Source organism: Ursus maritimus, unplaced genomic scaffold (genome assembly GCF_017311325.1).
Source record: "Ursus maritimus isolate PB19 unplaced genomic scaffold, ASM1731132v1 scaffold_20, whole genome shotgun sequence".
NCBI classification, from domain to species: domain Eukaryota; kingdom Metazoa; phylum Chordata; class Mammalia; order Carnivora; family Ursidae; genus Ursus; species Ursus maritimus.
Genome location: NW_024424453.1, coordinates 4,603,815 through 4,619,061, shown reverse-complemented (window position 1 = coordinate 4,619,061; position 15,247 = coordinate 4,603,815). Strand labels below are relative to the sequence as shown.

General features: G+C 38.4%; 1 long non-coding RNA gene across 1 annotated transcript; it reads left to right on the top strand.

The window, feature by feature from the left end:
* The first annotated feature begins 956 nt into the window (after window positions 1–956).
* Window positions 957–13,031, top strand: LOC103677178. The gene is made up of 3 exons (XR_572333.2): window positions 957–1,402; window positions 2,107–2,157; window positions 11,768–13,031. It is a non-coding gene; the product is annotated as an uncharacterized LOC103677178 (long non-coding RNA).
* Window positions 13,032–15,247: the final 2,216 nt, after the last annotated feature.

Sequence of the window (15,247 nt, the reverse complement as noted above, 5' to 3'; positions counted from 1 at the left end):
TTCACTTGCTGTCCCCCCGCTCCCCTTTGTGACTCAGCCCTTCCTCCCACCTCCTCTCAGGTGATGCTCTAGTACACACTCTTGTCCTTGTCGCCTCCTTACCAAGGAACCCTCATTGAGTTCCCATGGAGCTTTGAGGGTAGGTTTGTCTCCTTCAGTTTTCTTTCTAATAAATTATTATAAATAAATTCCATGCTCTGTTTCCCTCAAAGCTTTTCTGTTCCCCACTTAACAGCCCATTGCAGATAGAAAACAGAAATCAAAAGGTGAACAAAGGGCAGAAATCCAGCAAAAAGTGAAACCCTACATTAGGTTTTTTGCTTTTTGTGTGCCTGCCTTTATGATTCTAATTCTTTTCAAGGCAGCATGGCTGCCTCTTACTGACTGGGTCAGTACAAAGAAGTGGTATAAGAACAACAAAAACAAGGTACAGAGATTATCACTGGGTCAAAGAGGAGCCCCCCCTTGGGGCCTGGACATCAGCAAGTCTCAAAGCTTCAGACAATGGCCATAACTGCTTTGTCTAATAGAAAGAGAAACATTTAGAGTCAGTAAAATAGTATAACATTGTTTGATGTGACCTTTCTGCACCCCCCTCCCCTTGAAAAAAGATGCAGTCAAATCCATTATTGTCACAAAAGCTTGTGTGTGAGAAGGGCCCAAGATGGAGTCAGTGTTGGGTGAGATGAGGCAGAAATGTAAGGACTCCAGGGCTTAGAAGTGAGCCGGGCAGATGCCAGATGGTGCAGGGTTAGCAGAAATCTTGAGATAGAGCTTTGGATTTCATGAGCTGTAGCGTTATTGACTACAAGGAAATTTTACCTCAAGATCAAGGGGACAGTGAGGCCTCCGCTGCCTTGAGGGTTATAATAATTCATGTCTTTGTGATTAAGCACTTATTAGGAACCGCAATGGAAATAAGGTGGACATTAAAGCCGACAAGTGTGTTAGGTCAAAGAGCACTGTCATAGGAACTTCTTATTCTTGCCGGATAACTTCCGTATTCTCATTTCTGAGCAGTCACCAAGCTCATTTTCATTCCATTTAAGCAATTTTAATTTATTTCACATTTTCAGAAAGTTGCCATGAATTTCTGTGAGAAAAACAAAGAAAGTGCCCCAGTCAGAGCCGATAAAGCAGAACAGGATTTTACGGAAAGGCTATGGGATTGCTCCCAGAGTTTCCAGGAGGGCTGGCGAAGGAGCCTGGCGACGCCAGCAGGAGCGGTGGCCGACTAGGAGTCAGAGCCATGGCCAAGATTGCACCACAGAACCAAACTCGGGAGAACTGAGAATGCCAGGCTGCTGCATTTAATGAACCAAATCTGTGCCAGGAGGCCGTGCCCTCACTGTCAGAGGAGATGGGACCCAGCTGCTGGGTTTCGTGGTTCCCATGGTGGGAAGTAAGTTTGAGCAGTGAATGGGGTTAATATGCCAGGAAGTCAAAAGAAAAATGGAAATTACAATCATGTGCAATATTGAGACAAATGATTTTTTTTAAAGATTTTATTTTTAGGGGGGGCTCCTGGCTGGCTCCCTTGGTAGAACATGTGACCCTTGATCTGAGGGTCATGACTTTGTTCCCCACATTGGGTGTGGAGTCTACTTAAAAAAATAAAATAAAATAAAATCTAAAACAAAAAATTTATTTTTAAGGAATCTCTACACCCAATGTGGGGCTTGAATCCATAACCCCGAAATCATGAGCCGCATGCTTCACTGACTGAGCCAGCCAGGTGCCCTGAGAGAAATGATTTTTTTTTTTTAAAGATTTTATTTATTTATTCGACAGAGAGAGACAGCCAGCGAGAGAGGGAAAATAGCAGGGGGAGTGGGAGAGGAAGAAGCAGGCTCATAGCGGAGGAGCCTGATGTGGGACTCGATCCCAGAACGCCGGGATCACGCCCTGAGCCGAAGGCAGACGCTCAACCGCTGTGCCAGCCAGGCGCCCCAGAAATGATTTTTTTAATAAAAATGGTTTCTTTTCTATGTTGCCTATGTGAAAGCAGGAAACATTCAAAGCAATAATATAAATTGCGTATAAAAATGAACTCAGGGTTTTTTTAAATTGAAGTAGAGTTGACACACGACGTTATATCTGTTTCAGGTTTACAGCGCGGTGATTTGACAGCTCAGTACATCACCCAATGCTCACCAGGTAAGTGTAGTTACCACCATACAAAATTATGATGATAGTACTGACTGTATTCCCTATGCTGCACTTCTCATCCCTGTGACTTATCTATTTATACCTGAAGGTTATCTTAATCTGCTTCCCTTTCTCTGCCCATCCTCCCACCCTCTTTCCTCTGGCAATCATTTTTTTTTTCTCTGTATTAACGAGTCTGTTTCTATTTTGTTTGTTTCTTTTGCTTCTTAGATTCCACATGTAAGTGAAATTATATAGTGTTTGTCTTTCTCTGTCTAACTTATTTGATTTGGCAGAATACTGTCTGGGTCCGTTCATGTTGTCTCAAGTGGCAAGATTTCAGTCTTCTTACAGCTGAGAAATATTCCATTGTATATAGAGTTGATCCTTGAGCAACATGGATTTGAACTGCATGTGTTCACTTGTAAGTTACTTTTTTTCCATGAATACAGTACAGTACTGTAAATGTATTTTCTCTTTTTTATGACTTTCTTAATACCATTTTCTTTTCTCTGGCTTACTTTATTGTAAGAATACGGTGTATAATACATATAACATAGAAAATATGTGTTAATTGACTATGTCATCACTAAGTTTTCTGGTGACGAGTAAACTATTAGTAGTTAAGTTTTTTGGGAGTCAAAAGTTACACGTGGATTTTAGACTGTGAATATTGGTCTCCCAACCCCCCATGTTATTCAAGCGTCTACTGAATGAATATACTACTTCTTTATCCATCCGTCTATGATGGACACAGGTTGCTTCCACATCTTGGCTATTGTAAATAATGCTGCAATGAACATAGGGGAGCAAATATCTTTTTGAATTAATGTTCCCATTCTCTTTGGGTAAATTTCGCTGATAGACTATATTGTCAAACTTTTGGTTTTGCCAATCTGATTGGCAATAAAGGGTATTTTACTCTAATTTAAATTTGTATTTTTTATTATGAGAGAATTTAAGCATAGTTCTCATACCTTTAAGGGAGATTTTGAGGCTTGAGTGTGATACATTCAAGCTTTTCAGATGCTGGAGATGAAAAAGAAAATTCGGCACATAATCACACACATAAATACCCAGAAGTAAAATTACTGGGTCATATGGTATTTCTATTTTTAATTTTTTTGAGAAAATGCCACACTATTTTTCTTGGTGGCTGTACCAATATATATTCCCACCAACAGTGCATGACGGTTCCGGTTTCTCTACATTCTCACCAACACTTGTTATTTCTTGTCTTTTTGCTACTTAGCCATTCTGACTGGTATGAGGGGCTATCTCATTGTGGTTTTAACTCATATTTCCCTGATGATGAGCTATGTTGAGCATCTTTGCATGTATCTTTTGGCCATCTGTGTGTCTTCTTTAGAAAAATGTCTATTTAGGTCTTCTGTTCACTTTTTAATTGGATTATTATTATTTGGTGTTACATTGTATGAGTTCTTTATAAATTTTGGATCCATATTGGATATATTATTTGCAAATATCTTCTCCTATTCAGTAGGTTGCCTTTTCATTTTGTTGATAGTTTCCTTTGCTGTGCAAAAAACTCAGATATTTTTAGATCAAAATTTGTTTTGGAGCAGATCCATAGGATTTATGAGCTTTTCAAAAAGCCAGTGTCTTCTCATACTTTTCTCTGGTGCCAGATTTTCTTTTTCATCTCCAGCATCTGAAAAGTTTGAATATATCATACACAAAGCTCAAAATGTCCCTTAAAGATATGAGAGATATGCTTAAATTCTCCCATAATAAAAAATACAAATTTAAATTACAGTTAAATACCATTTATTATCAATCAGATTGGCAAAATCAGAAGTTTGACAATATAGTCTGTTAGTGAAGATGTTTGTAAACTGGCTCTTTCTTACATTGCTAATGGGAATACAAAATTGTCTGACCTCTGTGGAGGAAACCTGGTGGCAATATATAGCAAAATTACACATGCATAATCCTTGTAGGAATTTGTCTCAAAGATAACTGGCAAAGATATAAAATAACATATACACGGAGCTTTCATTGTAGCATTATTTGTTTTTTTGTTTTGTTTTGTTTTGTTTTTAAAGGTTCATTTATTTATTTAAATAATCTCTACACCCAACATGGGGCTTGAACTCACCACCCCAAGATCAAGAGTTTCATGCTCCCCTGACTGAGCCAGCCAGGCGCCCCCATTGTGGCATTATTTGTAAGGCTAAATGTGGTAGACAGAATTCTAAGATAGACCCAAGATTCTCACCCCACCCCATATATACCTGGTATAATCTCCTCCTCGAGTGCAAGCAGAATTTGTGAATACGGTAGGATAGCAATCTCAGGATTAGAGTACATTATATGGCAAAGGTAAAGGAATTTTTCAGTCATAATTAAGGTCCCTAATCAGTTGGCTTAGCCCTAGTCTAAAGGTAGATTATCCTGAGTGGGTCTGACCTAATCAGGTGAGTCCTTAAAAAAGAGATTGTCTTGATGACTTTGGAGAAGTAAGCTCCCATATGTGAGAGGACCTCTGTAAAGGGTCCTGGGTAATATCATCTCAGCTGACAGCTAGCAGAAAAATGGGAACTTGACTTTAAAACCACAAATAATGGAATGCTAACAACCAGTGAACTTGGAAGAGGACTCCAAGCTTCACATGAAATCACAGACTTGGCCAATACTTTGATTTCAGCCTCGTGTGATGCTGAGTAGAGGACCCAGATAACCTGTGTTCAGACTCTTGACCCATGGAAACTGAGATAATAAATTTTTGTCTATTAGGTTACTGAATTTGTGATAACTCGTTATGCAGTAATAGAAAACTAATACACTGATAAAATACTACCAGAATGTCCACCAATAGGGGACAGATTGAGTGGACTATGGTACATCCACACCATGGAGTACTATGTAGTTTAGAAAGGAATAAGGAAGATATAGGTAAGGGATGTTTTGTCCAAGTGCTGTCTTCTATATAAAGGGAGTATGAATCTTATACACCAATTCTTATATTTAAAAAAATGGCAGGATTATTAACCACAATTAGCAAAAATGATTACTTAGAAGGGGGGCAAGTAAGAGGAGACAGGACTGATGAGAGTCGAGTCTTTTCTGAGTCAATATACCTTCTTACATTTTTTGACTTCGCTAGGTTGGTTCATATAATTAAAAACAAAATTAAATAATAAAAAGAAATGCTTAAACAGTAAAAACTAATAGAAATAAATAAATCTAGCTGCATACATATTAATTTGGTAGCATAATCACACACATAAATGAATGAACGAATGAGCGAATGAATGGATTTTTTAGGGGGGAAAGGAAGAGGGAGAGGGTGAGAGAGAATCCCAAGCAGGCTCCATGCACAGCACAGAGCCTGATGCAGGCTGATCCCACGACCGGAGCCAAAATCAAAAGTTAGATGCTCTGAGCTACCCATGTGCCCCCCAGAAATGAATTATTTAAAGATACTTTAGACCACAGTATTTTGACTGTTCCTTCCTAGTGAGATGGATTTTGTAGGATAAACACAAAGAGGTCCACACCCAGACACATCTCAGTAAAAGCGGTGAAAGCTACAACAAAGAGAAAATATTGAAATGAGAGAAAAATGACTCTTCACATACAAGAGAACTCCAATAAGATTAATAGATGACTTCTAATCAGAAACAATGTAGGAAGGAACATAGTGGGATGACATATTCAAAGCTGAAAGAAAAAAATTGCCAACTAAGAATCTTACATTCTGCAAAAAAGGTGAAGTAAAGACATTCCCAGATAAACAAAAACTGAGACAATTAGTTGCTAGGAGATCCACCTTACCTGAAATACTAAAGAATGTGCTTCAGGCTGAAAGCAAATGATCCCAGACCTTAATTCAATTGTACACTAGAAAACGAGAAGCAGCGTTAAAGGTAGGTACATAATTATAAAAGAAAACATAAATGCACATTTTTTTCTCTTTTTCAAAATTTTTTAAAAAAGATTTTATTTATTTATTTGACAGAGAGAGACAGCCAGGGAGAGAGGGAACACAAGCAGGGGGAGTGGGAGAGGAAGAAGCAGGCTCCCAGCAGAGGAGCCTGATGCGGGGCTCGATCCCAGGACCCTGGGATCACACCCTGAGCCGAAGGCAGATGCTTAACAACTGAGCCACTCAGGTGCCCCTCTCTTTTTAAAAAAAAAATTTTTTTAAGATTTTATTTATTTATTGGACAGAGAGAGACACAGCGAGAGAGGGAACACCAGCAGGGGGAGTGGGAGAGGGAGAAGCAGGCTTCCCACTGAGCAGGGAGCCTGATGCCGGGCTCGATCCCAGGACCCTGGGATCATGACCTGAGCCGAAGGCAGATGCTTAGTGACTGAGCCACCCAGGCGCCCCTCTCTTTTTTTAATTTTTAAAAAAGATTGTGTTTATTTGAGAGAGAGAGAGTGAGAGAGAGAAGGAGCAGGGAGAACGGCAGAGGGAGAGGGAGAAGCAGATTCCCCTGAGCAGGAAGTCTGGCATGGGGCTCGATCTCAGCACTCTGGGATCATGACCTGAGCCGAAGGCAGACACTTAACAGATTGAGCCACACAGGCATCCCAGTAAATGCACATTTTTAAACTATAGTTTAACAGTGGTTGTATGAATCTATGTATAGAATTGAATTATTGGTTCTATAACACATAGGAATGCAATATATTTGACAAAACAGCACAAAGGTGGTGGGTGGGAGCAAAGCTATGTTGGAGTAAGGAAATGACACCAGATGGTAACTTGAATCTATGGGAATGAAGGAAGAGAACCAGAAATTGCAAATAAAGAGATTAACCAAATTCTAGATATATCCTTGCTCTTCTTTACTCTCTTTAAAAGACAAAATTATACAAAGTAATAGAACAATGTTTTGCTGGGTTTGTAACATATAACAATTATAGCACAAAAGAGGGAAAGAAGGAATAGAGCTATATCCAAGAGAATTGAAAACATATGTTCACACAAAAACTTGTACACAGATGTTTACAATAGCATTATCTCATACTATTCCAAAACTGGAATCAGTCAAATGTCCATCAACTGAGGAACAGAGAAACAAATGTGGTACATCCACAGAATGGAATATAATTCAGCCATTAAAAGGATTGACGTATTGATACATGCTACAATAGGGATGAACCTTGAAAACACGCTCAGTGAACAAAGGCAGACGGAAAAGACTGTATATTGTATGATTCCATTTGTATGAAATGCCCTTAATAGATAAATCTACAAAGACAGTAGATTAGTAGTTGTCTAGGGCAGAGGGTGGGAGAAATGGGGAGTCACTGCTGATGAGTATGAGGTTTCCTTTTAGAGGAATGAAAATGTTCTAAAATTCATTGTGATGATGGTTGTACAATTCTGTGAATATAATAAAAATTGAATGGTATACCTTAAAAGGGTGAATTGCATAATATGTGAGTTATATCTTAATGAAGATGTTTTAAAAAAAGTCTAATATGAAATCATGCCAACAGGACATAGGAGCCAACTAGAAAGGAGCTCCCAGTGCATGGGACAGTTCAACATTAAAAAGACCGACTACGTTGACTTGAAACACAGCATATATATAAAAACCAGTGAGTTTGTAATGACAACAAACCATCTCACCATTCACCACTGGAGGTTGCCAGAGCACCAATCATTTCTCTGAAACACTGAAAAAGGAAAAGAACCAAGCACATCCCGTCTTGCCTGTATGAATTGTATATTTACGTAATTGCATAGTTGATGCAATTTCCTTATAAAAGAAGTACAGTGTAGATGCAGAAAGAATGGTAGAATTAGAAAATCGTTGTTTTGCAACTTCTAACGAAATACTGCTTCTAGGCAACACTTATGTATAAATGATGAAAGCATAAGTTAAAAATGTTGATGGGGATTGGGCTGATACAACCTGAAGAAATAATTTGCATGTGATAAAATTCACCCTTCAAGTGTATAATTCAGGGGTTCTTGGTATAGTCACAGGGTGGTGTAGCTATCACCACCATCTAATTCCAGGACATTTTTCTTCACTTCTAAAATAATCCCCATGGCTATTATCAGTAGTTCCCCATTTCTCCCTCCCACCAGGCTTTGGCAACCACTAACTACTTTCTCTTTCTATGAATTTGCTTATTCTGGACATTTCATTTAAATAGAATAATATAATATGGCTTCTTTCATTTACCATAATGTTTTTATGGTCATCTACTTAGTAGCATATAACAGCATTCATTATTTTAATGGTTGAGTAATATTCTATCGTATGGATAGACCACATTTTGTTTATGCATTCATTAGTTGATGGACATTGGGTTGTTTCTATCTTTGGCTATTGTGAATAATGCTGCTAAGAGCATTTGTGCACAAGTCTTCCAACATATGTTTTCAGTTCTCTTGGTTATATACCTAGGAGTGAAATTGGTGGGTCATATGGTAACTAATATTTAACTTTTTGAAGTGATTGCATGTTATTGCTGAGAGTAGGACAATCAAGTATTATATGCCTCATAATATAATGCAGAATAATTACACAGCATACCTACAAAGTATTCTGGCCAAAACAACTGAATCTGAATATAATCAAGCATCTAGATCGGAGTCTTTAAACTTTTTCTGTAAACAGCCAGGCAGTAAATATTTTAGTCTTTGTGGGCCATACTTCTCAACTCTCCTACTAAAAGGTAATGACAATATGTAAATAAATGGTATGGCTTTGTCCCAATAAAACTCTTTTACAAAGCAAGTAGCAGGTCACAATTGGTCCACAAGCCACACTGTGCCAATCCTTGTTTAAGATTTTACAGGAAACCATGGGGTGCCTGGGTGACTCAGTCGTTAAGAGTCTGCCTTCACCTCAGGGCGTGATCCCAGGGTTCTGGGATTGAGCCCCACATCGGGCTCCCGGCTCCGCTGGGAGCCTGCTTCTTCCTCTCCCACTCCCCCTGCTTGTGTTCCCTCCCTCACTGGCTGTCTCCCTCTGTCAAATGAATAAATAAAATCTTAAAAAAAAAAATTTTTTTTTTACAGGAAACCTGGTAGATATAGAAACACCTTAAATCACCCAAACCCAGAAAGCGAGACAAGTGACTAAGTTTCTGCAAAAAACCATGAATGGCTTAAAGAAAGCTCACATTCTACTTTTCCCACAAATACTTTCTTTTTAATCTTATGCTGCATGTTTCTTGAGTGAGTAATAAAAAGGAAGCTTGGGTGTATTGAAAAGAGCACTCTGGAATTATGATGTATCTTCTAGGGACTTTATTGTTCTTCCCCTTTTCTTAGTGGTGAAGGAACCTTCTGTTTGGACCAGTTATAGTCCTTCGTCCCTATGGCAGCAATCATCACTCCAGGACATGCACATTTGATCTAACACAGACCAATTAGAATTTTTCCACTCAGATTTTGTTGTTGTTGTTTTTTTCCAAAGTAAAGCTGGGAGAGACAAGCTATCTTTTCTCTCTGGTGTGGGAGTATAAGGATGCAAGCCCCAAGATGACTCTGGTCAGAGTTTCAGGTTTGGGTAGCTATTGATCTTTAGAGAATGAAGCCAATGCAAAAGGAGAAGGAAAAATGTGAGTGAGTGAAAGAGAGAAAGAGACAGAGACAGAGATAGAGAATGGGAAAGGAGGAGAAGGGAGAGATGTTACTTGAGTTCTGTTTAATACGCTCATCTTAAGTAATTTCCTAAAGACTTTATTTATTTATTTATTTATTTATTTAGGGAGTGAGCAGGGGGAGGGGCAGAGGAGAGGGAGAGAGATTTCAAGCAGATTCTATACTGAGCACGGAGCCTAAAGCAGGGCTCAATTCCATGACCCTGCGACCATGACCTGAATGGAAATCAAGAGTCAGATGCTTAACCAACTGGGCCACCGAGGTGCTCCCCATCTTAAATAATTTTTGAGAGGATTAGACGTAATATGTGTGAAATTGTTGAAGAAGTTTTAGAATTTTAGAATTTTAGAATTTTAATAAACGGCATCATTTTTTTACTAAATAGCAAATTGCTTATTAAATCTCCTGCATTATTTAATTTGCTACGTTTAGATGCTTTCTCTTACAACCAGATTGTCAGTTACTTGAAGGCAGGAAACACACATATTATACTTCCTTGCTTTCCAGAAAGCCTAGTACGAGCTAAGTTAATTTCTGTAAAAAAAGATACACTTCACTGATAAATAAGAACAGGAAATTGAATTATTTGAGTATAGCACTAGAATGACCTTAGTGTCGTCTAATGAAGGTAGACTTGTTTTCTGTCGATTTATCCCATGTTAGAAGTGGCACTTTAATGTAAGCTCTTCTGAGAAGTATTGTTTTTTCAGTTAGTGGAAGAAATATGGTTAGTCAGTTAAATTCTAAAAAAAAAGTTTTTCTTGAAAATTCATGGACGAGATGTTATTGCCCATGTAATTTAGGTTCTAATGTTGAATATTTAAGGCACATTTTTAGCTTAATTGCTGGAAAGCAATATCACCACAAGTTGAAATAGCTTTAAAATAGGGAAGACTTAAAATTATAGCGAACATGTCATATAGAATAATTGGCATCCTAAACAAATTCTGTAAGAAGTCATTAGAGGTATTCAGAGCTGATGATTCTTAAAAGACCCATGTAAGTTGAATTTATTTACTCTATACATTTAAAGGCTTTAAATGTATAACATTAAAATTAATGTCCTAGTTTTTAAATAAGTGAAACTTTTTTTTCCAAAACCAAATTGTTTAGAACCCTAAAAATATCTATTGCTATTTTGAATATAAAACTTACTTACTTATCAAATATGATGTCAGGTCCATATTCCAAAAGTTGAGCATCTTCTCCTATACTTGTTAGTCATTTTATGTCTTCTTTGGAGAAATATCTATTTGAGTCCTTTGCCTATTTTTAAATGGGTTATTATTTATTTATTTATTTTTACATGCTCACTTCAGCAGCACATATACTAAAATTATTTATTTGTTTTTGCTATTGAGTTTTAGGAGTTCCTTAGATATTTTGGCTCTTAACCAAGTATTTTTTCCATTCCATAGGCTGCTTTTTCACTCTGTTGAGAGGGAGGAATTACACAGGGGCACGTGGAAACTTTTGGGGTGAATGTTTGTTACCTTGAGTTTGGTGATGATTTTATGCGTATATCCACATTTTAAAACTCTTCAAGTTGTATGCTTTAAATATGTGCAATTTACTGCATGCCAATTATATTTCAGTAAGTTGTTAAAAAAATAAACAAAAATAAAAAACAAAACAAAACCCCCAGAAATTAATTTACATTCTCTTACCTAAGGTTTTGTTTTGTTTTGTTTTGGGTATTACACAAACTATATATTATATGCTAATTTGCAAAGTAGTTGATTTCTTCATCTTGAAAATTTTGTTTCATGAATATATCTTAAAAATATTCAGTTACCAGTCCTTTTTTATTCATTATATAACATCCTGTAATTAAATATACACCATGCCAAATTCTGAATAAGCAAAATGGATTAACTTAAATTAGAAAGCACTCCAATGGAACAATCTTTGGCTTAACATTTTAAAATGTGCTTAAGTATTATGTGATTTCACAACTGAGAATTTTTACATTTTTGAGTTCCACGCTAATCAGTTTCTCTCTTCATCCCTTTATGAAAGGAGGGGACTGAAAGCCCCAGGAAAACTGGCTATGAGCAGAGAAAAGCCTATTCTGTGCAGAGGAAACCAGGGCTCTGGCATTTTTGGACTCTGTCTCTTCAACTAAAACCCTGCTGAGGAGTTAAAGACCCATACAGATGTTGGAAGATAACCTGCAAAAGAAATGGACATATATGTCATCTCTACTATTGGTAAACACTAAAAAGATAGATCAACTATGGTAATAGGAAAAATAACTAGCACTTGTCTCTCCACAGTTTAAAAAAATCTTCCACCTACATTATTTCCTTTAATAGACACTGATCATGGCCCTGTGAACAAAGTAAGTGCTCAGCAAAGACTTACAGAAGGAATGGATTGAAATTCCTACCAGTGTCTAGCAGATGGGAAGCACTGCATGTTTGGAGCTTGTTCTCTCTAATCTCTCACATCTGCACGTCTTGTGAGCAGTGATACTGATTATGTTTATTATGAACTGTCTTTTCAAGGATGTTCGTGTAGTAAACAGCCTTGGAAGGTAGAGATAGTGTCTCCCTCCAGAGCAATGCAGGGAGTATCGTGAATGGACTAGTATAATAAAGGTGTCTCTTTCTGGGGCAAAAGTCTGACAACTTTCCATCCTATTACAAATGATTTGGGATCCTTACGGTGTTTCCTCTCCTGTAATGCACTGTACTTCATAGGCAGGCAAGTTTTCATCTTCTTGATGTCACACTGTGGGAACTGAGGTTTGAGCAACTGGCACAAATGATGGTACTCTGGCTCTCACTATGAGTAATAAACCATCTTTTGTCTCTGACCCAGGAGTCTCATCTCTTCTGCCAGCATCCCTCAGACTGTGGGAGGTTAAGTGTTATTTACAAGTCGTTTAAAATCTCAGACTCTTCACAATTCTTGACATGCTATGCATGTTTTTTTGCGCTAAGGTGCATAATCTCAGGAAAACGTAAAAAATCAGAATAAGCAGCCAACCATCCTGGGCAAAGAAAACAATAGGCAAAATCTAACCAGAAACACAGCTTCTTCACTCTGCAGAACAAAGCTACTCGTAAGGGCTAAAATAGCCACTATTTTGCATTGGGGAAGAGGAAGAAAAGTGAAAGAGCCTACTTGATGGTAAGATAGCAGATCAAAATCATCATGAGGACCAGACAAAGACACAGAAACTGCCACACCATAGAATCTCCACACGTGGAAAGTGGCAAATGAAGGAGAAGAAGTTGACTCAGGAGGCTTCCAAAGAAATATTATGCTGGCATTGATTTTTCCACAACCTCTAGAAGGAATTGCTTTTTTTTTTTTTTTTTATAAAGATTTTACTTATTTATTTGACAGAGAGAGAGACAGCCAGCGAGAGAGGGAACACAAGCAGGGGGAGTGGGAGAGGAAGAAGCAGGCTCATAGTGGAGGAGCCCGATGTGGGGCTCGATCCCACAACGCCGGGATCACGCCCTGAGCCGAAGGCAGACGCTTAACGACTGCGCCCCCCAGGCGCCCCTCTAGAAGGAATTACTAACTATTGCAAAGAGTAGTTGTTTTTGAGAAGACGACTGGGGTGGGAGAGGGGTCTGTGTATACTTTGAATTTTGTACCATTTGCTGGTAGTTCTTTTAGAAAAAAATACATGTATAAAATTTAATTATAAAAGCTTTAAAATGATTTTTTAGGTAAGAAAGCATTGTTTTCAGTTGTTTTTAGATTTAAAAAATGACATAGAAGGACATTACCTTTTAAAAGATTTACTGAGAAAACTATTCTCTTCAGGGTGGCTGGCACTTTGGCTTTATGGAGGTAAAATGTCTTTGCCTTTGGAACGGACTACTTTTGTTAAAGAAGCTCTTCAGAATGGGCTCTTTCATTCTGAGTCAGTAAGATCAGGAAACACCCACCCGTTGCTCTCAGATAAAGGTATGAAGTTACCTTGAATCAGAGAATGCACACATTGTGTCCTACTTAGTAAATGTCAATTAGATGTACATATTTTACTTCTAAAAGAGGGGATAGAAATCGTTTTTCTAAAAGATATCCAATCAGGACTATTAGTGTCCTCTATCGGATTTGTTAAGGATTGGATAACAAAGAATTTGAGATGGTCTCTTCCGGAGCATAGAGTTTGCTTTTTACTTATCCTTCTGAAGAGTCAACAGGGTAAGTCCGGCCAGGCTTACGGCAATCCTAAGAGAGGCTGGTTCTGGGCACAAAATGTGTCTCATACTTGAACGTCTCTGGTCCGGCACTGACAGAACTCCAATAGCAACAGCAAATGGGTCATTTGTCTGGGTGGTTTTGACTCCCATTGGAAGAAAATGCTGGGGCTGTTGGGCTGTCTGGTGAGGCTCAGATAATTATAAATGGGAATTAATTCTTTAAGCAAACAATATTGGAGGTCCTTGGGAGTCTCTAGAACCCTGGGGAAAAAGATGGGGGGGCCTCTTGCAATTGTAGGGTGGGGGTTGGAATTGGACTAATAGTGAAAAGACCTTTTTGTGACTTTAAAATGTTGAAATGGAATGTTTTGATTATTTGAGTATTTACTTAAACATGTTTAAATCTGTTAGAATATGCTCATTCTTTGGTAACTCAGTCATTTAAGATATTAATGAAGTAAGGACTCTGGCTTGAGTCTAAGTGGGGTTGGATTGTCACTGGAGTGAAATCATGGGTTAGGCCCACAGCGGACCTCTATGTAGGAGCCTTGAGGACTCTTAGATGGGAAAGAATAAACCAGTTTTGCTGAAAATACCCAGTGAAAAAAACTTAGTCATCAGTCAGAAGGACATACTCTGAATAGAGTGTAGTCACTATTCGATTCATGTTTGAGTCCCGTGTGACTCAGAAAGGCTGTAGAGCTGTTTCAGTGAAAGCTTCGTCAAATATGGAGGCTGTCCCAGGAGTGCCCTGGAGTGCTGTTGACAAAGGCAAACAGAAAAAGAGACTGTTTATCTCTCACTTTGATCTCTTCCCAGATTAAGTCTTTGAGAAAGCCGTATGGTTCTGCTGTAAGCCTCACCGCCACGTTGGGTTGTGTGCAGAACTCCTTTTTCAAGTTACTCACTTCCAAATTGAAGGCTCATTGTGAACGCCATATTGGTAAAGTCTAGGTCCCATGTTTGAGCCCTAGCTACAAGGGAGGCTGAGTTTCCCAGGTTCCACCTGGAAGATGCGGGTCTCTGCAGCTGAAACTCTTGCCCCAAAAAAGAAGCTTTTTGGTCAGAAAACCCGCAGATGTCTACTATAACATGCATCTCCAAAGTTAAGCTGAGATTTGGAAGTTCTTATTTTCATATGCAAATAATAGTCTTGAAAATGTTTTAGTCATAGCTACATAGGACTTCATTTATTTATTTTTTTAAAAGAATTTAAGTCATCTCTACACTCAGCACGGGGGTCACACAACCCGGCTATTAAGAGTTGCATGCTGTACGGACTGAGCCAACCAGGCGCCCCAACATATGGCTTTAGTTGCAGCTCATCCCTGGG